This window comes from Callionymus lyra, chromosome 1, assembly GCF_982586985.1.
Source record: "Callionymus lyra chromosome 1, fCalLyr1.hap1.1, whole genome shotgun sequence".
In the NCBI taxonomy this organism is placed as follows: Eukaryota; Metazoa; Chordata; class Actinopteri; order Syngnathiformes; family Callionymidae; genus Callionymus; species Callionymus lyra.
The window spans coordinates 55,829,244-55,855,743 of record NC_141818.1 but is presented as its reverse complement, the minus strand read 5'-3'; the positions used below and the strand labels follow the sequence as shown (position 1 = coordinate 55,855,743).

The 26,500-nt window shown below is 34.7% G+C and overlaps 1 protein-coding gene across 2 annotated transcripts in view; it reads right to left on the bottom strand.

The window, feature by feature from the left end:
• The window catches only part of pde4d (phosphodiesterase 4D, cAMP-specific), a 108,729-nt gene that overhangs the window by 45,428 nt on the left and 36,801 nt on the right, over positions 1-26,500 (bottom strand). The window lies entirely within an intron of this gene.

Sequence of the window (26,500 nt, the reverse complement as noted above, 5' to 3'; positions counted from 1 at the left end):
TGTTTGATGATCTACTGACTCCTTCAAGAAACATCTGTGTTTGATGATCTACTGACTCCTTTAAGAAACATCTGTGTTTGATGATCTACTGACTCCTTCAAGAAACATCTGTGTTTGATGATCTACTGACTCCTTTAAGAAACATCTTAAGACGTTTCTATTTGTTCAGGCTTTTCCTTGATTTTCTGGAACTCCTGTTGTGTTTTCAGTTTTATCTTGATCTTTAAAGTATATACTTTATTGAATATTGTTTTGATTGTTTAAGCGCTTTGTGACCCTGGTCTGGAAAAGATCTATATAAATGAAAATTACTTACTTACTTACCTACTACTAATAATAATAACAATGATGATAATAATGATAATAACAAATAACAATAATGATGATAATAATAATAATAATAATAATAACAAGACTAATAATAATGATAATAACTATAATAATAATAATAATAATAACAATGATAACAACTATAATAATAATAACAATAACAATAATGATAATAATAATAAGGATAATAACTATAATAATAATAATAATAATAATAATAATGATAACAACTATAATAATAATAACAATAACAATAATGATAATAATAATAAGGATAATAACTATAATAATAATAATAATAATAATAATAAAGATAACAACTATAATAATAATAACAATAACAATAATGATAATAATAATAAGGATAATAACTATAATAATAATAACAATAATGATAATAATAATAATTAACCACCAAGTCAAATCCTTAGGAAATGTATTTAGTGTCAGTAAATTGAAAATCAAAGTTGATTGAAAATGGTTATTTAGAGGAAGAAGAATATGTTGAATAATGTAGTACTGTCTCAAAACAGAGGGGGCGCTGTGTCCAGTCTGACCTCTTTCATGAAGAACATCTTGAGCAGTCAAGAGTATTATTGTTATATTTAACCATGAAGTAGATACAACAACTTGTTTCCTGCATCAAATGTTTTCAAGGAAATATCATCGATATTAGCAGAAAATGAGAAGAATGTGACAAAGCTGTGTTTTATGACCATTTGATGGAAGTTGTTCAATCACACCTGCTTTGTTTATACAACAATTCTTAGAGGTAGAGAATTCTGGGATGACGCATGGTGTCAATCCTCTATGCTTGATCAAGTTGAAATTTAGGAACTAGCAAAAGAGAAAACACAAACGCTGTATGACTGAGGACCAGAGGATACAGTGAGTCCAGTAGCTTTTAAAGCTGATGTTTGGACATATTTTGTTTTGAAAACAAATGAAAGAAGTTACGACTTCAAGAGTCATGTGGTCTGAAAATACTACAACACCAGAGTCAAGTACTGGACAATACTACACATATATACTTGTTACTACACTATCACAACACCAGAGTCAAGTACTGGACAATACTATACATATATACTTGTTACTACACTATCACAACACTAGAGTCAAGTACTGGACAATACTAACATGTATACTTGTTACTACACTATCACAACACCAGAGTCAAGTACTGGACAATAGTACACATATATACTTGTTACTACACTATCACAACACCAGAGTCAAGTACTTGACAATACTACACATATATACTTGTTACTACACTATCACAACACCAGAGTCAAGTACTGGACAATACTACACATATATACTTGTTACTACACTATCACAACACCAGAGTCAAGTACTGGACAATACTACACATATATACTTGTTACTACACTATCACAACACCAGAGTCAAGTACTGGACCTTACTACACATATATACTTGTTACTACACTATCACAACACCAGAGTCAAGTACTGGACAATACTACACATATATACTTGTTACTACACTATCACAACACCAGAGTCAAGTACTGGACAATACTACACATATATACTTGTTACTACACTATCACAACACCAGAGTCAAGTACTGGACAATACTACACATATATACTTGTTACTACACTATCACAACACCAGAGTCTAGTACTGGACAATACTACACATATATACTTGTTACTACACTATCACAACACCAGAGTCAAGTACTGGACAATACTACACATATATACTTGTTACTACACTATCACAACACCAGAGTCAAGTACTGGACAATACTACACATATATACTTGTTACTACACTATCACAACACCAGAGTCAAGTACTGGACAATACTATACATATATACTTGTTACTACACTATCACAACACTAGAGTCAAGTACTGGACAATACTAACATGTATACTTGTTACTACACTATCACAACACCAGAGTCAAGTACTGGACAATAGTACACATATATACTTGTTACTACACTATCACAACACCAGAGTCAAGTACTTGACAATACTACACATATATACTTGTTACTACACTATCACAACACCAGAGTCAAGTACTGGACAATACTACACATATATACTTGTTACTACACTATCACAACACCAGAGTCAAGTACTGGACAATACTACACATATATACTTGTTACTACACTATCACAACACCAGAGTCAAGTACTGGACCTTACTACACATATATACTTGTTACTACACTATCACAACACCAGAGTCAAGTACTGGACAATACTACACATATATACTTGTTACTACACTATCACAACACCAGAGTCAAGTACTGGACAATACTACACATATATACTTGTTACTACACTATCACAACACCAGAGTCAAGTACTGGACAATACTACACATATATACTTGTTACTACACTATCACAACACCAGAGTCTAGTACTGGACAATACTACACATATATACTTGTTACTACACTATCACAACACCAGAGTCAAGTACTGGACAATACTACACATATATACTTGTTACTACACTATCACAACACCAGAGTCAAGTACTGGACAATACTACACATATATACTTGTTACTACAATATCACAACACCAGAGTCAAGTACTGGACAATACTACACATATATACTGGTTACTGCACTATCACAACACCAGAGTCAAGTACTGGACAATACTACACATATATACTTTTTACTACACTATCACAACACCAGAGTCAAGTACTGGACAATACTACACATATATACTTGTTACTACACTATCACAACACCAGAGTCAAGTACTGGACCTTACTACACATATATACTTACTACACTATCACAACACCAGAGTCAAGTACTGGACCTTACTACACATATATACTTACTACACTATCACTATATATCATGATACATATCTACAGCCTCTTAATCACTGACTGTTGACAGGAAGTTACATCACAGCAAAAAGAGAAAGAAATGTTGATTATTTTCTCTCGTAAAGCAAGTGATCGAGTTGATTGATCAGAAACAAACACAAAAGCTTCGCCGTCGTGTCATGTGTTGCTCAAGCCTCCAAAAATAGACTTTTCCTGCATTGCAGCAGTCGTCGCTCCTGCAGCTCCTGTGTCTGGAGCTCTCAGCTCCAATCACGGGGCTGGACCAGTCCTACTCTGACCCTGCCGTGACCCCGCCGTGACCCCGCCGTGACCCCGCCGTGACCCCGCCGTGACCCCGCCGTGACCCCGGGCGACGCCCTCGTGATGGAAGGAAAAACGAGAGTTGATCTTAGAGACGTGAGCAACAGTCAGTCGAGAGAAGAAACAATAACAAGTTATTGTTGAAACATCAACAATGATCTGGTGAAGTTTTATAGAAATTCTTTCTTTTCATACAAATGTTGAATATTTGTTGAGTTGATCTTCAACGTGACAAATGATTTGTTCGTGAAGCAACAAATCTTATCAACTTAGAAACGATGACTTTGATGATGAGCATCTATGATCTGAGGTGGTCATAATGTTTGGGAGGTTTGAGTGTAGATGTGACACAACATTGATTGACAGATGAGGCTGAGCAGGTCAACTTTGAAGATGAAATACGTGGTCGTCATAGCAACTGTGTCAAACTTGTTTTGATTGATTATAGATTCTAGAAATATTATCAGAGCATGAGATGAAAGTCAAAACGATTCAACACAATTGATCTAAGATTTAACACAAATGAACTAAGATTCAACACAAATGAACTAAGATTCAACACAAATGATCTAAGATTTAACACAAATGAACTAAGATTTAACACAAATGAACTAAGATTTAACACAAATGATCTAAGATTTAACACAAATGATCTAAGATTTAACACAAATGATCTAAGATTTAACACAAATGATCTAAGATTTAACACAAATGATCTATGATTCAACACAAATGATCTAAGATTCAACACAAATGAACTAAGATTCAACACAAATGAACTAAGATTTAACACAAATGAACTAAGATTTAACACAAATGATCTAAGATTTAACACAAATGATCTAAGATTTAACACAAATGATCTAAGATTTAACACAAATGATCTAAGATTTAACACAAATGATCTATGATTCAACACAAATGATCTAAGATTCAACACAAATGAACTAAGATTCAACACAAATGATCTAAGATTTAACACAAATGATCTATGATTCAACACAAATGATCTAAGATTTAACACAAATGAACTAAGATTCAACACAAATGATCTAAGATTTAACACAAATGAACTAAGATTCAACACAAATGATATAAGATTTAACACAAATGAACTAAGATTCAACACAAATGATCTAAGATTCAACACAAATGATCTAAGATTTAACACAAATGATCTAAGATTTAACACAAATTATCTATGATTCAACACAAATGATCTAAGATTCAACACAAATGATTTAAGTTTCAACACAAATTATCTTAGATTCAACACAAATGATCTAAGATTCAACACAAATGATCTAAGATTCAACACAAATGATTTAAGATTCAACACAAATTATCTTAGATTCAACACAATTGATCTAAGATTCAACACAAATGATCTAAGATTTAACACAAATGATCTTAGATTCAACACAAATTATCTAAGATTGAACGTAAATGATTTAAGATTCAACACAAATGATCTAAGATTCAACACAAATGATTTAAGATTCAACACAAATTATCTTAGATTCAACACAAATGATCTAAGATTCAACACAAATGATCTAAGATTCAACACAAATGAGAGATTCAACACAAATGATCTAAGATTCAACACAAATTATCTAAGATTCAACACAAATTATCTAAGATTCAACACAAATTATCTAAGATTCAACACAAATGAACTAAGATTCAACACAAATGATCTAAGATTTAACACAAATGATCTAAGATTTAACACAAATGATCTAAGATTCAACACAAATGATCTAAGATTCAACACAAATGATCTAAGATTCAACACAAATGATCAAAGATTCAACACAAATGATCTAAGATTCAACACAAATGATCTAAGATTTAACACAAATTATCTTAGATTCAACACAAATGATCTAAGATTCAACACAAATGATCTAAGATTCAACACAAATGATCTAAGATTCAACACAAATGATCTAAGATTCAACACAAATGAGAGATTCAACACAAATGATCTAAGATTCAACACAAATGATCTAAGATTCAACACAAATGATCTAAGATTCAACACAAATGATCTAAGATTCAACACAAATGATCTAAGATTCAACACAAATGATCTAAGATTCAACACAAATGATCTAAGATTCAACACAAATGAACTAAGATTCAACACAAATGAACTAAGATTCAACACAAATGATCTGAGATTCAACGTAAATGATTTAAGATTCAACACAAATGATCTAAGATTCAACACAAATGATCTAAGATTCAACACAAATGAACTAAGATTCAACACAAATGATCTAAGATTCAACACAAATGATCTAAGATTCAACACAAATGAACTAAGATTCAACACAAATGATCTAAGATTCAACGAAATGAACTAAGATTCAATACAAATGAGAGATTCAACACAAATGATCTAAGATTCAACACAAATGAGAGATTCTACACAAATGATCTATGAGTCAACACAAATGATCTAAGATTCAACACAAATGATCTAAGATTCAACACAAATGATCTAAGATTTAACACAAATTATCTTAGATTCAACACAAATGATCTAAGATTCAACACAAATGATCTAAGATTCAACACAAATGATCTAAGATTCAACACAAATGATCTAAGATTCAACACAAATGATCTAAGATTCAACACAAATGAGAGATTCAACACAAATGATCTAAGATTCAACACAAATGATCTAAGATTCAACACAAATGATCTAAGATTCAACACAAATGATCTAAGATTCAACACAAATGATCTAAGATTCAACACAAATGATCTAAGATTCAACACAAATGAACTAAGATTCAACACAAATGAACTAAGATTCAACACAAATGATCTGAGATTCAACGTAAATGATTTAAGATTCAACACAAATGATCTTAGATTCAACACAAATGATCTAAGATTCAACACAAATGATCTAAGATTCAACACAAATGATCTAAGATTCAACACAAATGATCTAAGATTCAACACAAATGAACTAAGATTCAACACAAATGATCTAAGATTCAACACAAATGATCTAAGATTCAACACAAATGAACTAAGATTCAACACAAATGATCTAAGATTCAACGAAATGAACTAAGATTCAATACAAATGAGAGATTCAACACAAATGATCTAAGATTCAACACAAATGAGAGATTCTACACAAATGATCTATGAGTCAACACAAATGATCTAAGATTCAACACAAATGATCTAAGATTCAACACAAATGATCTAAGATTCAACACAAATGATCTAAGATTCAACACAAATGATCTAAGATTCAACACAAATGAGAGATTCAACACAAATTACCTAAGATTCAACACAAATGATCTAAGATTCAACACAAAACCTTGGTGCCAACCTCCTGGGTTTTTAACTTTTCTGTTCCCTGGGCTTCTCTGTCATGGACGGTGAAGGCTGCACCTCTTGACTGTGTCCACACGGTGGCAGCAACGCTGGCCTTCTCGCTTCACCACGATGACATCGAGGCTGAACTGCAGAAGCTCCAAGGTCTCCTCTGAACTCGATCTCCGCCAGGTCTACCTGCAGGTTCCCCTACAGGTTCCCCTACACCCAGGCAGTCACGACCTCGCTGCGTTCATGACCTTCATGGTGTTCCATTGCACCCGCATGCCTTCTGGCCTCAGCTCTGTTTCCAAAAGTTTATGACCACCATCTTTGCTGGCGTCCTATGTGTGATGGTGAACCTGGACGACAATGTGGTTCACGAGCGACACAAACTCTAAACGAACAACGCCTCAGCCGGGGGTTGGATGTTCTCGTCCGTTACAACATCACCTCAATGAAGAGAAATTAATCTTTGCAGTGGCCACTGACAGAGTCCAGTCCAATGTAGGAGCCTGAGCCTGATCCTGATCCTGATCCTGATCCTGATCCTGAGTCTGAGTCTGAGTCTGAGTCTGATCCTGAGTCTGATCCTGATCCTGAGTCTGAGTCTGAGTCTGAGTCTGAGTCTGATCCTGATCCTGATCCTGATCCTGAGTCTGATCCTGAGTCTGAGTCTGAGTCTGATCCTGATCCTGATCCTGAGTCTGATCCTGAGTCTGATCCTGATCCTGAGTCTGAGTCTGAGTCTGAGTCTGAGTCTGAGTCTGATCCTGAGTCTGAGTCTGAGTCTGAGTCTGAGTCTGAGTCTGAGTCTGAGTCTGAGTCTGATCCTGATCCTGATCCTGATCCTGAGTCTGAGTCTGAGTCTGAGTCTGAGTCTGATCCTGAGTCTGATCCTGAGTCTGAGTCTGAGTCTGATCCTGATCCTGAGTCTGATCCTGAGTCTGAGTCTGAGTCTGAGTCTGAGTCTGATCCTGAGTCTGAGTCTGATCCTGATCCTGATCCTGAGTCTGATCCTGAGTCTGAGTCTGAGTCTGAGTCTGATCCTGATCCTGATCCTGATCCTGATCCTGAGTCTGAGTCTGAGTCTGATCCTGATCCTGATCCTGAGTCTGAGTCTGAGTCTGATCCTGATCCTGATCCTGAGTCTGAGTCTGAGTCTGAGTCTGATCCTGAGCCTGATCTGCTTACAATGAGTTTTTTGTTGTTGCTTGTGATGCCAACGTGACTCCAGGTGGAACTTTAGGCTAAGTTAGAGAGTCAAGTTAGCGAGTCAAGTTAGCGGGTCAAGTTAGCGGGTGAAGTTAGCGAGTCAAGTTAGCGGGTCAAGTTAGCGGGTGAAGTTAGCGAGTCAAGTTAGCGAGTCAAGTTAGCGAGTCAAGTTAGCGGGTCAAGTTAGCGGGTGAAGTTAGCGAGTCAAGTTATCGAGTCAAGTTAGCGAGTCAAGTTAGCGAGTCAAGTTAGCGAGTCAAGTTAGCGAGTCAAGTTAGGGAGTCAAGTTAGCGAGTCAAGTTAGCGGGTGAAGTTAGCGAGTCAAGTTATCGGGTCAAGCTAGCGGGTCAAGCTAGCGAGTCAAGTTAGGGAGTCAAGTTAGCGAGTCAAGAGAGAGGGATGAAGGAGGAGAGAGAGAGGGATGAAGGAGGAGAGAGAGAGAGGGATGAAGGTGGAGAGAGAGAGGGAGGAAGGAAGAGAGAGAGAGGGATGAAGGTGAAGAGAGAGAGGGAGGAAGGTGGAGAGAGAGAGGGAGGAAGGAAGAGAGAGAGAGGGATGAAGGTGAAGAGAGAGAGGGAGGAAGGAAGAGAGAGAGAGGGATGAAGGAGGAGAGAGAGAGAGAGAGGGATGAAGGAAGAGAGAGAGAGGGATGAAGGAGGAGAGAGAGAGAGGGATGAAGGAAGAGAGAGAGAGGGATGAAGAAAAAGGGCAAATGTGTGAGGGAAGCTGTTACATAAGAGATAAAAGCAGCAGAAACTAGAGGAGCTTCTGCAAGAATGACGCATTACACACACACACACACACACACACACACACACACACACACACACACACACACACACACACACACACATACACACACACACACACAAAAACACACACACATTATACACATATATAAAGAAACACACACACACACATACATACACACACACACATATACAAAAAACACACACACACACAAACACGCACGCACACACATATACAAAGAAAAACATACACACATACATATACAAACACACAACACACACACAAACATATACAAAGAAACAAACACACACCGAAAACATTACACACACACACACAAACACATGCAAAAAAACACAAGCACATACATACACACACAAATGCAGACATACATGCGCACACATTAAACACACACACACACACACACAATCTTCAATGCAGCAAATATCTGACATCATTTTGTTTCACACAGACACACACAGACACACACAAACACACACAGACACACACAGACACACACATTAGTGACTAACAAGCAGAAAAATCAACAAACTTATCAAGAAGTGATAATGAAAACATAACTAGTCTCTAGTCATACTTTTATTCATTTATTTGAACTAGGACGACGTAGATCCATCAACATGTAAAGAGCAACAACACAACAGCAACTGTTCATGGTTGTCTTGACGTGTTTGTAGCAGAAGTTTCTTCAAACACGTGTGTTGAGCTCGAGACTCTGATGCTGGAGAAACAAACAGCAACACAACAATGGAACACACACGAGAACAAACGTTGTGATCAGGAAACAAACAGCAACACAACAATGGAACACACACAAGAACAAACGTTGTGATCAGGAGACAAACAGCAACACAACAATGGAACACACACGAGGACAAACGTTGTGATCAGGAAACAAACAGCAACACAACAATGGAACACACACGAGAACAAACGTTGTGATCAGGAAACAAACAGCAACACAACAATGGAACACACACGAGGACAAACGTTGTGATCAGGAAACAAACAGCAACACAACAATGGAACACACACGAGAACAAACGTTGGGATGAAGGAGGAGAAAGAGAGAGAGGTAAGAGAAATGTCTTAAATCATGTCCTAAATCATGTTGTCAATCATGTTGTCAATCATGTCTTAAATCATGTCTTAAATCATGTCTTAAATCATGTCTTAAATCATGTCGTAAATCATGTCTTAAATCATGTCGTCTATCATGTCGTCAATCATGTCGTCAATCATGTCGTCAATAATGCCGTCAATCATGTTGTCAAGCATGTCGTCAATCATGTCGTAAATAATGCCGTCAATCATGTCGTCAATCATGTCGTCAATCATGTCGTAAATCATGTCGTCAATCATGTCGTAAATCATGTCTTAAATCTTGTCGTCTATCATGTCGTAAATCATGTCGTCTATCATGTCTTAAATCATGTCGTAAATCATGTCGTAAATCATGTCGTAAATCATGTCGTAAATCATGTCGTCAATCATGCCATCAATCATGCCATCAATCATGTTGTCAAGCATGTCGTCAATCATGTCGTAAATAATGCCGTCAATCATGTCGTAAATCATGTCGTAAATCATGTCTTAAATCTTGTCGTCTATCATGTCGTCAATCATGTCGTAAATCATGTCTTAAATCATGTCGTCTATCATGTCTTAAATCATGTCGTCAATCATGTCGTCAATCATGCCGTCAATCATGTCGTCAATCATGTTGTCAATCATTCCGTCAATCATGTCTTAAATCATGTCTTAAATCATGTCGTAAATCATGTCGTCAATCATGCCGTCAATCATGTCGTCAATCATGTTGTCAATCATGTCTTAAATCATGTCTTAAATCATGTCGTCAATCATGTCGTAAATAATGTCTTAAATCATGTCTTAAATCATGTCTTAAATCATGTCGTAAATCATGCCATCAATCATGTCATCAATCAAGTTCGTCAATCATGTCGTCAATCATGCCGTCAATTATGTCTAAAATCATGTTGTCAATCATATCGTCAATTACGCCGTAAATCATGTCGTCAATCATGTGTTAAATCATGTCTTAAATCATGTCGTCAATCATGTCGTCAATCATGTGATAAATCATGTCTTAAATCATGTCTTCAATCATGTCGTCAATCATGTTTTAAATCTTGTCGTCAATTATGTCGTCAATCATTTGATAAATCATGTCTTCAATCATGTTGTAAATCACTTGATAAATCATGTCGTCAATCATTTGATAAATCATGTCCTCAATCATGCCGTCAATCAAGTTCGTCAATCATGTCGCCAATCATGCCGTCAAATTATGTCTTAAATCATGTTGTCAATCATATCGTCAATTACGTCGTAAATCATGTCGTCAATCATGTGATAAATCATGTCTTAAATCATGTCGTCAATCATGTCGTCAATCATGTCGTCAATCATGTCGTCAATCATGTGATAAATCATGTCTTAAATCATGTCTTCAATCATGTTGTCAATCATGTCATCAATCATGTTTTAAATCATATCCTAAATCATGTCGTCATATTATGTCGTCAATCATTTGATAAATCATGTCGTCAATCATGTTGTCAATCATTTGATAAATTATGTCGTCAATCATGCCGTCAATCATGTCGTCAATCATGTCGTAAATCATGTCTTAAATCATGTCTTAAATCATGTCGTAAATCATGTCGTCAATCATGTCTTAAATCATGTCGTCAATCATGTCGTCAATCATGTCGTAAATAATGCCGTCAATCATGTCGTAAATCATGTCGTCAATCATGTCGTCAATCATGTCGTCAATCATGTCGTCAATCATGTCGTCAATCATGTCGTAAATCATGTCTTAAATCTTGTCGTCAATCATGTCGTCAATCATGTCGTAAATCATGTCTTAAATCATGTCGTCAATCATGTCATCAATCATGTCTTAAATCTTGTCGAATATCATGTCGTCAATCATGTCGTCAATCATGTCGTCAATCATGTCGTCAATCATGTCGTCAATCATGTCTTAAATCATGTCTTAAATCATGTCGTAAATCATGCCATAAATCATGTCGTAAATCATGTCGTCAATCATGCCATCAATCATGCCATCAATCATGTTGTCAAGCATGTCGTCAATCATGTCGTAAATAATGCCGTCAATCATGTCGTAAATCATGTCGTAAATCATGTCTTAAATCTTGTCGTCTATCATGTCGTCAATCATGTCGTAAATCATGTCTTAAATCATGTCGTCTATCATGTCTTAAATCATGTCGTCAATCATGTCGTCAATCATGCCGTCAATCATGTCGTCAATCATGTTGTCAATCATTCCGTCAATCATGTCTTAAATCATGTCTTAAATCATGTCGTAAATCATGTCGTCAATCATGCCGTCAATCATGTCGTCAATCATGTTGTCAATCATGTCTTAAATCATGTCTTAAATCATGTCGTCAATCATGTCGTAAATAATGTCTTAAATCATGTCTTAAATCATGTCTTAAATCATGTCGTAAATCATGCCATCAATCATGTCATCAATCATGCCATCAATCATGTCATCAATCAAGTTCGTCAATCATGTCGTCAATCATGCCGTCAATTATGTCTAAAATCATGTTGTCAATCATATCGTCAATTACGCCGTAAATCATGTCGTCAATCATGTGTTAAATCATGTCTTAAATCATGTCGTCAATCATGTCGTCAATCATGTGATAAATCATGTCTTAAATCATGTCTTCAATCATGTCGTCAATCATGTTTTAAATCTTGTCGTCAATTATGTCGTCAATCATTTGATAAATCATGTCTTCAATCATGTTGTAAATCACTTGATAAATCATGTCGTCAATCATTTGATAAATCATGTCCTCAATCATGCCGTCAATCAAGTTCGTCAATCATGTCGCCAATCATGCCGTCAAATTATGTCTTAAATCATGTTGTCAATCATATCGTCAATTACGTCGTAAATCATGTCGTCAATCATGTGATAAATCATGTCTTAAATCATGTCGTCAATCATGTCGTCAATCATGTCGTCAATCATGTCGTCAATCATGTGATAAATCATGTCTTAAATCATGTCTTCAATCATGTTGTCAATCATGTCATCAATCATGTTTTAAATCATATCCTAAATCATGTCGTCATATTATGTCGTCAATCATTTGATAAATCATGTCGTCAATCATGTTGTCAATCATTTGATAAATTATGTCGTCAATCATGCCGTCAATCATGTCGTCAATCATGTCGTAAATCATGTCTTAAATCATGTCTTAAATCATGTCGTAAATCATGTCGTCAATCATGTCTTAAATCATGTCGTCAATCATGTCGTCAATCATGTCGTAAATAATGCCGTCAATCATGTCGTAAATCATGTCGTCAATCATGTCGTCAATCATGTCGTCAATCATGTCGTCAATCATGTCGTCAATCATGTCGTAAATCATGTCTTAAATCTTGTCGTCAATCATGTCGTCAATCATGTCGTAAATCATGTCTTAAATCATGTCGTCAATCATGTCATCAATCATGTCTTAAATCTTGTCGAATATCATGTCGTCAATCATGTCGTCAATCATGTCGTCAATCATGTCGTCAATCATGTCGTCAATCATGTCTTAAATCATGTCTTAAATCATGTCGTAAATCATGCCATAAATCATGTCATCAATCATGCCATCAATCATGTCATCAATCAAGTTCGTCAATCATGTCGCCAATCATGCCGTCAATTATGTCTTAAATCATGTTGTCAATCATATCGTCAATTACGTCGTAAATCATGTCGTCAATCATGTGATAAATCATGTCTTAAATCATGTCGTCAATCATGTCGTCAATCATGCCGTCAATCATGTCATCAATCATGCCATCAATCATGTCATCAATCAAGTTCGTCAATCATGTCGCCAATCATGCCGTCAATTATGTCTTAAATCATGTTGTCAATCATATCGTCAATTACGTCGTAAATCATGTCGTAAATCATGCCATCAATCATGTCATCAATCATGCCATCAATCATGTCATCAATCAAGTTCGTCAATCATGTCGCCAATCATGCCGTCAATTATGTCTTAAATCATGTTGTCAATCATATCGTCAATTACGTCGTAAATCATGTCGTCAATCATGTGATAAATCATGTCTTAAATCATGTCGTCAATCATGTCGTCAATCATGTGATAAATCATGTCTTAAATCATGTCTTAAATCATGTCTTCAATCATGTTGTCAATCATGTCGTCAATCATGTTTTAAATCATATGCTAAATCATGTCGTCAATTATGTCGTCAATCATTTGATAAATCATGTCGTCAATCATGTTGTCAATCATTTGATAAATCATGTCGTCAATCATGCCGTCAATCATGTCGTCAATCATGTCGTAAATCATGTCTTAAATCATGTCTTAAATCATGTCGTCAATCATGTCGTAAATCATGTCGTCAATCATGTCTTAAATCATGTCGTCAATCATGTCGTCAATCATGTCGTAAATAATGCCGTCAATCATGTCGTAAATCATGTCGTCAATCATGTCGTCAATCATGTCGTCAATCATGTCGTCAATCATGTCGTCAATCATGTCCTCAATCATGCCGTCAATCAAGTTCGTCAATCATGTCGCCAATCATGCCGTCAATTATGTCTTAAATCATGTTGTCAATCATATCGTCAATTACGTCGTAAATCATGTCGTCAATCATGTGATAAATCATGTCTTAAATCATGTCGTCAATCATGTCGTCAATCATGTGATAAATCATGTCTTAAATCATGTCTTAAATCATGTCTTCAATCATGTTGTCAATCATGTCGTCAATCATGTCGTAAATCATGTCTTAAATCATGTCTTAAATCATGTCGTAAATCATGTCGTAAATCATGTCTTAAATCATGTCTTAAATCATGTCGTCAATCATGTCTTAAATCATGTCGTCAATCATGTCGTCAATCATGTCGTAAATAATGCCGTCAATCATGTCGTCAATCATGTCGTCAATCATGTCGTCAATCATGTCGTCAATCATGTCGTCAATCATGTCGTCAATCATGTCGTAAATAATGCCGTCAATCATGTCGTCAATCATGTCGTCAATCATGTCGTCAATCATGTCGTCAGTAATGTTGTCAATCATGTCGTCAATCATGTCGTCAATCATGTCGTCAATTATGTCGTCAATTATGTCGTCAATTATGTCGTCAATCATTTGATAAATCACGTCTTCAATCATGTTGTAAATCACTTGATAAATCATGTCGTCAATCATTTGATAAATCATGTCCTCAATCATGCCGTCAATCAAGTTCGTCAATCATGTCGCCAATCATGCCGTCAATTATGTCTTAAATCATGTTGTCAATCATATCGTCAATTACGTCGTAAATCATGTGATAAATCATGTCTTAAATCATGTCGTCAATCATGTCGTCAATCATGTGATAAATCATGTCTTAAATCATGTCTTCAATCATGTTGTCAATCATGTCGTCAATCATGTTTTAAATCATATCCTAAATCATGTCGTCAATTATGTCGTCAATCATTTGATAAATCATGCCGTCAATCATGTCGTAAATCATGTCGTAAATCATGTCTTAAATCATGTCTTAAATCATGTCGTCAATCATGTCGTAAATCATGTCGTAAATCATGTCTTAAATCATGTCTTAAATCATGTCGTAAATCATGTCGTAAATCATGTCTTAAATCATGTCTTAAATCATGTCGTCAATCATGTCTTAAATCATGTCGTCAATCATGTCGTCAATCATGTCGTAAATAATGCCGTCAATCATGTCGTCAATCATGTCGTCAATCATGTCGTCAATCATGTCGTCAATCATGTCGTAAATCATGTCTTAAATCTTGTCGTCAATCATGTCGTCAATCATGTCGTCAATCATGTCGTAAATCATGTCTTAAATCATGTCGTCAATCATGTCATCAATCATGTCTTAAATCTTGTCGAATATCATGTCGTCAATCATGTCGTCAATCATGTCGTCAATCATGCCGTCAATCATGCCGTCAATCATGTCGTCAATCATGTCGTGAATAATGCCGTCAATCATGTCGTCAATCATGTCGTCAATCATGTCGTCAATCATGTCGTCAATAATGTCGTCAATAATGTTGTCAAGCATGTTGTCAAGCATGTTGTCAAGCATGTCGTCAATCATGTCGTAAATAATGCCGTCAATCATGTCGTAAATCATGTCGTAAATCATGTCTTAAATCTTGTCGTCTATTATGTCGTCAATCATGTCTTAAATCATGTCTTAAATCATGTCGTCTATCATGTCTTAAATCATGTCGTAAATCATGTCGTCAATCATGCCGTCAATCATGTCGTCAATCATGTCGTCAACCATTCCGTCAATCATGTCTTAAATCATGTCGTCAATCATGTCGTAAATCATGTTGTAAATCATTTGATAAATCATGTCGTCAATCATGTCGTCAATCATTTGATAAATCATGTCGTCAATCATGTCGTCAATCATGTCATCAATCATTTGATAAATCATGTCGTCAATCATGTCGTCAATCATTTGATAAATCATGTCGTCAATCATGCCGTCAATCATGTCGTCAATCATGTTGTAAATCATGTGATCCTTTATTTATTGTCATTCTTCCTTTAACATGGTCCAGATCAATTGTCCCCAACCTCTGGGCCGCAGCCCATTACCGGTCGGTGGGTTAGTATTGGGCGGACGTGTTATCAATAACAAAATATTTGTTTCTCAACGCTAACATAGACGAGTGACTCTGAGTATCTATTTATCCAACGTAACCTCCCATGATGCATCACTCCTTCGATACTCTTGCTCTGGTGCCACACGGAGGCGCTCGGAGGAAGTGAAAACGAAACCATGTCATGGATCCACAGGTGCTGGACCGGGTGAAATATTCCAACATAAAGACGTATATAAATATAAACAAATACACCACAGCATAGAAATACAAGATTAATAGTAGATTTAGAAAGAACTTGTCATATTTGTGGCTTTTAATGCAATAAAATACAGACTAGCTTGTGATGGAATAGATTAGATTAGATTACTTTGGATCAGATTAGATAAGATTATATTAGATCATTTTAGATCAGATTAGATTAGATTAGATTAGATTAGATTAGATTGGATTAGATTAGATTAGATCAGATCAGATTAGATCATTTCAGATTAGATTAGATTAGATCATTTTAGATCACATTGGATTAGATTAGATTAGATTAGATCACATCACATTATATTAGATTGGATCGGATTAGATTAGATTAGATTAGATCAGATCACATTACATTACATTAGATCAGAACAGATCAGATCAGATCAGATTAGATTAGATCAGATTAGATTGGATTAGATTATTTTAGATCAGATCGGATCAGATCAGATTAGATTAGATTAAATTAAACTCTTTTTAATTCTTTTTCTTCAAAATGTTCTTCTGAGAAGTGGAACGAGCCGTCAGGAGAGCCCGGGTCGGAGGTCACCTGGAGCCTCAGCCATGTTGTGAAAGTGAACGAGACAGAAAGTCAAGAAATCCACATCCAGACAAAAGTAATGGATCATGTTGATCTCACTGAAAATGAGGCTCCATCCTACCATCACCACCACTTGTGACTGAGACTCATGGATCAGAGACTCAGACTTTGAGTCACACTCGTCCTTCATGTGTCACTTGTGATCATCAAAGCAGGAGGAACAGAAGACGAGAAGATGCTTTGATGTCGTTCACATCTGTTCGTCCTCATGAATATTCATGATTCACTCAAAATAATAATTCGACAAATTTGAATCTCAAAGGAGCTTTGATGGAGCGAAGCTTCCAAACTTAATGAAGCCACCGTGTGCTGTTGAACATGTATGACCACATGTATGATCACATGTATGATCACATGTATGATCACAAGTATGATCACATGTATGATCACATGTATGATCACAAGTATGATCACATGTATGATCACAAGTATGATCATATGTATGATCACATGTATGATCACAAGTATGATCACATGTATGATCACAAGTATGATCACATGTATGATCACAAGTATGATCACAAGTATGATCATATGTATGATCACAAGTATGATCATATGTATGATCACATGTATGATCACATGTATGATCACAAGTATGATCACATGTATGATCACATGTATGATCACAAGTATGATCACAAGTATGATCACATGTATGATCACAAGTATGATCACATGTATGATCACAAGTATGTTCACATGTATGATCACATGTATGATCACATGTATGATAATATGTATGATCACAAGTATGATCACATGTATGATCACATGTATGATCACATGTATGATTACATGTGTGATCACAAGTATGATGACATGTATGATCACATGTATGATAATATGTATGTTCACAAGTATGTTCACATGTATGATCAAAAGTATGTTCACATGTATGATCACAAGTATGATCACAAGTATGATCACATGTATGATGGCATGTATGATGACATGTATGATGACATGTATGATCTCATGTATGATCATAGGTATGATCACATGTATGATAATATGTATGATCACAAGTATGATCACATGTATGATCACATGTATGATCACAAGTATGATCACATGTAAGATCACATGTATGATCACAAGTATGATCACAAGTATGATCATATGTATGATCACAAGTATGATCATATGTATGATCACATGTATGATCACATGTATGATAATATGTATGATCACAAGTATGATCACATGTATGATAATATGTATGATCACAAGTATGATCACATGTATGATCACATGTATGATTACATGTGTGATCACAAGTATGATGACATGTATGATCACATGTATGATAATATGTATGATCACAAGTATGTTCACATGTATGATCAAAAGTATGTTCACATGTATGATCACAAGTATGATCACAAGTATGATCACATATATGATGGCATGTATGATGACATGTATGATGACATGTATGATGACATGTATGATCTCATGTATGATCATAGGTATGATCACATGTATGATAATATGTATGATCACAAGTATGATCACATGTATGATCACAAGTATGATCACATGTATGATCACAAGTATGATCACAAGTATGATCATATTTATGATCACAAGTATGATCACAAGTATGATAACATGTATGATCACAAGTATGATCACATGTATGATCACAAGTATGATCACAAGTATGATCATATGTATGATCACAAGTATGATCATATGTATGATCACATGTATGATCACATGTATGATCACAAGTATGATCACATGTATGATCACAAGTATGATCATATGTATGATCACATGTATGATCACAAGTATGATCACATGTATGATCACAAGTATGATCACATGTATGATCACAAGTGTGATCACAAGTATGATCATATGTATGATCACAAGTATGATCATATGTATGATCACATGTATGATCACATGTATGATCACAAGTATGATCACATGTATGATCACATGTATGATCACAAGTATGATCACAAGTATGATCACATGTATGATCACAAGTATGATCACATGTATGATCACAAGTATGTTCACATGTATGATCACATGTATGATCACATGTATGATAACAAGTATGATCACATGTATGATCACATGTATGATAATATGTATGATCACAAGTATGATCACAAGTATGATCACATGTATGATAATATGTATGATCAGAAGTATGATCACATGTATGATCACATGTATGATCACATGTATGATTACATGTGTGATCACAAGTATGATCACATGTATGATCACATGTATGATAATATGTATGTTCACAAGTATGTTCACATGTATGATCAAAAGTATGTTCACATGTATGATCACAAGTATGATCACAAGTATGATCACATGTATGATGGCATGTATGATGACATGTATGATGACATGTATGATCTCATGTATGATCATAGGTATGATCACATGTATAATAATATGTATGATCACAAGTATGATCACATGTATGATCACAAGTATGATCACATGTAAGATCACATGTATGATCACAAGTATGATCACAAGTATGATCATATGTATGATCACAAGTATGATCATATGTATGATCACATGTATGATCACATGTATGATAATATGTATGATCACAAGTATGATCACATGTATGATAATATGTATGATCACAAGTATGATCACATGTATGATCACATGTATGATTACATGTGTGATCACAAGTATGATGACATGTATGATGACATGTATGATCACATGTATGATAATATGTATGATCACAAGTATGTTCACATGTATGATCAAAAGTATGTTCACATGTATGATCACAAGTATGATCACAAGTATGATCACATGTATGATGGCATGTATGATGACATGTATGATGACATGTATGATGACATGTATGATGACATGTATGATCTCATGTATGATCATAGGTATGATCACATGTATGATAATATGTATGATCACAAGTATGATCACATGTATGATCACAAGTATGATCACATGTATGATAACAAGTATGATCACAAGTATGATCACATGTATGATCACAAGTATGATCACAAGTATGATCATATTTATGATCACAAGTATGATCACAAGTATGATAACATGTATGATCACAAGTATGATCACATGTATGATCACAAGTATGATCACAAGTAGGATCATATGTATGATCACAAGTATGATCATATGTATGATCACATGTATGATCACATGTATGATCACAAGTATGATCACATGTATGATCACATGTATGATCGCAAGTATGATCACAAGTATGATCACATGTATGATCACAAGTATGATCACATGTATGATCACATGTATGATAATATGTATGATCACAAGTATGTTCACATGTATGATCACATGTATGATCACATGTATGATCACAAGTATGATCACATGTATGATCACATGTATGATCACATGTATGATAATATGTATGATCACAAGTATGATCACATGTATGATCACATGTATGATCACATGTATGATCACAAGTATGATCACAAGTATGATCACATGTATGATAATATGTATGATCACATGTATGATCACATGTGTGATCACAAGTATGATGACATGTATGATGACATGTATGATCACATGTATGATAATATGTATGATCACAAGTATGATCACAAGTATGATCACATGTATGATCACATGTATGATCACAAGTATGATCACAAGTATGATCACATGTATGATCACATGTATGATAATATGTATGATCACAAGTATGATCACATGTATGATCACATGTATGATCACATGTATGATCACAAGTATGATCACAAGTATGATCACATGTATGATAATATGTATGATCACATGTATGATCACATGTGTGATCACAAGTATGATGACATGTATGATGACATGTATGATCACATGTATGATAATATGTATGATCACAAGTATGATCACATGTATGATCACATGTATGATCACAAGTATGATCACATGTAAGATCACATGTATGATCACAAGTATGATCACAAGTATGATAATATGTATGATCACATGTATGATCACATGTGTGATCACAAGTATGATGACATGTATGATGACATGTATGATCACATGTATGATAATATGTATGATCACAAGTATGTTCACATGTATGATCAAAAGTATGTTCACATGTATGATCACAAGTATGATCACAAGTATGATCACATGTATGATGGCATGTATGATGACATGTATGATGACATGTATGATCTCATGTATGATCATAGGTATGATCACATGTATGATAATATGTATGATCACAAGTATGATCACATGTATGATCACATGTATAATCACAAGTATGATCACATGTATGATCACATGTATGATCACAAGTATGATCACATGTAAGATCACATGTATGATCACATGTATGATAATATGTATGATCACAAGTATGATCAAAAGTATGATCACATGTATGATTACATGTATGATCACTTGTATGATCACATGTATGATAATATGTATGATCTCATGTATGATCATAGGAATGATCACATGTATGATAATATGTATGATCACAAGTTTGATCACAAGTATGATCACATGTATGATCACATGTATGATAATATGTATGATCACAAGTATGATCACATGTATGATCACATGTATGATCACATGTATGATCACAAGTATGATCACATGTATGATCACATGTATGACAATATGTATGTTCACATGTATGATCACAAGTATGATCACATGTATGATCACATGTATGATCTAATGTATGTCGACATGTATGATGACATGTACGATGACATGTATGATAATATGTATGATCTCATGTATGATCATAGGTATGATCACATGTATGATAATATGTATGATCACAAGTATGATCACAACTAGGATCACATGTATGATCACATGTATGATCACAAGTATGATCACATGTATGATTACATGTATGATCTCATGTATATTAATATGTATGATCACAAGTATGATCACATGTATGATCACATGTATGATTACATGTATTATCTCATGTATATTAATATGTATGATCACAAGTATGATCACATGTATGATCACATGTATGATAATATGTATGATCACAAGTATGATCACATGTATGATCATAGGTATGATCACATGTATGATCACGAGTGTAAACATGGTAACACATTATTGATGCAGAGGATCAGTTGTTCGTGAACTTCATCGTCTTGTCATCATGTTTTCTTGTTGAGGTTCATGAACACAATCTAAAGACACACATGTGTATCTTTTAAAACACACTAGTATTGTCGTGATATTTTCATGTAGATTCTCATTCATCAGTCATTAGTTTTGTTGAAGATGTGAAATGTTGCTTGATGTTGACGACAGTCATATGTTGATCTGCAGACATAACAGCTGCTCCACAATGTGAGTCACATGACCTGGTTTCACCTCAAGAGTCGGCGAGTTAACATTCCAGAGTAGAATCTCCGTGTTTCACCAGTGACTTCATGTTGTGCTTCTCAGACCCTCGTCATCACAGATTCAACTCTCTGAATCCAACATTATAATCCAACACTTTAATCCCACAATATAATCCAACATTATAATATAACACTTTAATCCCACAATATAATTCAACATTATAATATAACACTTTAATCCCACAATATAATCCAACACTATAATGAACTACTATAAAACAACACCATTATCCAACACTATAATGCAACAAAATAATAAAACAATATAATCCAACATTATAATACAACTCTTTAATCCCACAATATAATTCAACATTATAATATAACTCTTTAATCACACAATATAATTCAACATTATAATATAACTCTTTAATCCCACAATATAATTCAACATTATAATATAACTCTTTAATCCCACAATATAATCCAACACTATAATCCAACACTTTAATCCCACAATATAATCCAACATTATAATAAAACACTTTAATCCCACAATATAATCCAACATTATAATATAACACTTTAATCCCACAATATAATCCAACACTATAATGAACTACTATAAAACAACACCATTATCCAACACTATAATGCAACAAAATAATAAAACAATATAATCCAACATTATAATACAACTCTTTAATCCCACAATATAATTCAACATTATAATATAACTCTTTAATCCCACAATATAATTCAACATTATAATATAACTCTTTAATCCCACAATATATTTCAACATTATAATACAACTCTTTAATCCCACAATATAATTCAACATTATAATACAACTCTTTAATCCCACAATATAATTCAACATTATAATATAACTCTTTAATCCCACAATATAATTCAACATTATAATATAACTCTTTAATCCCACAATATAATTCAACATTATAATATAACTCTTTAATCCCACAATATATTTCAACATTATAATACAACTCTTTAATCCCACAATATAATTCAACATTATAATATAACTCTTTAATCCCACAATATAATCAAACATTATAATATAACTCTTTAATCCCACAATATAATCCAACATTATAATCTAACATTTTAATCCAACAATATGATCCAACACTATAATATTACTATTTAATCCCACAATATAATTCAACATTATAATATAACACTTTAATCCCACAATATAATCCAACATTATAATCCAACACTTTAATCCCACAATATAATCTAACATTATAATACAACTCTTTAATCCCACAATATAATATAACATTATAATATAACTCTTTAATCCAACAATATAATTCAACATTATAATCCAACACTTTAATCCCACAATATAATCCAACATTATAATCCAACACTTTAATCCCACAATATAATCTAACATTATAATACAACTCTTTATTCCCACAATATAATCCAACACTATAATTAACTACTATAAACCAACACCATTATCCAACACTATAATGCAACAAAATAATAAAACAATATAATCCAACATTATAATCCGACAATGTAATAAAACAATATAATCCAACAATATAGTCCGACAATATAATAAAACAATATAATCCAACAATAAAAGCAGTTCCAGTCGTTCCTCGTCTGCTCTGCGTTGGATTGAACTGACACTCGTGACAGTTTTCGTTTCTCTCTCCACCTGCTGCTCGACCAGAAGAAGAAACTCCAGCATCGACGGTTTGTTACATAAAGGTTCGCAGCATCACATGTTGTTGTGCAACAGAGTAAAAATACCTCCGGCTGGACGAGAAGGTTGAAAACATGGGAGGTGTGAAGACATCACTCCTGCTTCCACTGTGACATCATGTTGAAGATAATCATGTGAAACCTTTGCTTTCCTCACTCGTTCATCTTTCATTCTTCAGCAGAAACATGTGAAGAACATCACAGATCATCATCCATGTCTGTGTCAGATCTCACAAGTGGACGTTCCTCAGACCAGTCGCCTGGACTTGAAGGTCTTCTGTCCTCATCTTTGATTCAACCTCAACTTCTATTCACCTAACATTTGACTCTTAAAGTCCATTTAAATCTGAGGAACTGAAGATTTTGAATGTTTCACATTTTTTCATTGGTTCATCTCTTCGTCTTAATGTTTTCCAGGAACATCTCAACACCACGTGATGAGGTCACCAGTGGAAGAAAGTTATTAATGAACACGCTACAGTAAAATAGTCAAATCATTCCTGATGTTTCTTCCACATGTTTGCTGATGACATCCAGCTGTTGATCAACTGATCAGAGGCTGAACTTAGTCAATTGTTGCTAGAAATCAAACAATGAAAACACTTTGAAGCTAAATGTGGACAAAAGTCAAACTCTGGTGATTTTTGATGATAAGGTTCAGGGTCGAGTCAGTACTTGAGTGACTTAGGTCAGTCTGTCAAACTGAGCCTGAGAAACCTGGGTGTTGTATTTGATAAAGACATGTCTCTTGTTCAACACTGAAGAAAACTGACCAGAAACTGTTTCCTTCAACTCTGTCTCGCCTGCAGTTCACACCAAACTCTGCAGCCATAATTCTGAGCCGCTCTAGTAGAAGAACTCACATTTCTTCGATCCTTCAAACTCTTCACTGGCTGCCATTTTCTTTCAGGATCAACTTTAAAATTCTGGTTCTTACTTTCAGATCTATTCATGGTCAGAAGTTCATGATCTGATCCAGACTTACACCCCAGCTCGGGCTCTGAGGTCTGTGGATCAGAATCTACTGATGGTTCCTGAACTTCCGGACCAGAGGAGAGAAATCCTTCCAGACTGTTGCTCCTGAGCTTTGGAACCATCTCTGTGTTTGATGATCTACTGACTCCTTCAAGAAACATCTGTGTTTGATGATCTACTGACTCCTTCAAGAAACATCTGTGTTTGATGATCTACTGACTCCTTCAAGAAACATGTGTGTTTGATGATCTACTGACTCCTTCAAGAAACATGTGTGTTTGATGATCTACTGACTCCTTCAAGAAACATGTGTGTTTGATGATCTACTGACTCCTTCAAGAAACATCTGTGTTTGATGATCTACTGACTCCTTCAAGAAACATCTGTGTTTGATGATCTACTGACTCCTTCGAGAAACATCTCTGTGTTTGATGATCTACTGACTCCTTCAAGAAACATCTCTGTGTTTGATGATCTACTGACTCCTTCAAGAAACATCTCTGTGTTTGATGATCTACTGACTCCTTCAAGAAACATCTGTGTTTGATGATCTACTGACTCCTTCAAGAAACATCTGTGTTTGATGATCTACTGACTCCTTCAAGAAACATCTCTGTGTTTGATGATCTACTGACTCCTTCAAGAAACATCTGTGTTTGATGATCTACTGACTCCTTCAAGAAACATGTGTGTTTGATGATCTACTGACTCCTTCAAGAAACATGTGTGTTTGATGATCTACTGACTCCTTCAAGAAACATCTGTGTTTGATGATCTACTGACTCCTTTAAGAAACATGTGTGTTTGATGATCTACTGACTCCTTCAAGAAACATCTCAACACACTTTGATATGATCTTGATTCTCTGAGACTTGTGTTTATGTTGATCTTTGAAAGTTTTTACATTTGTGTGTATTTTAACTTTTTATCTTTTCGATTGTTAAACTGTTTGTGACTCTGGTCTGAGAAACATATTTATAAATAATAATTACGAATTACATGTA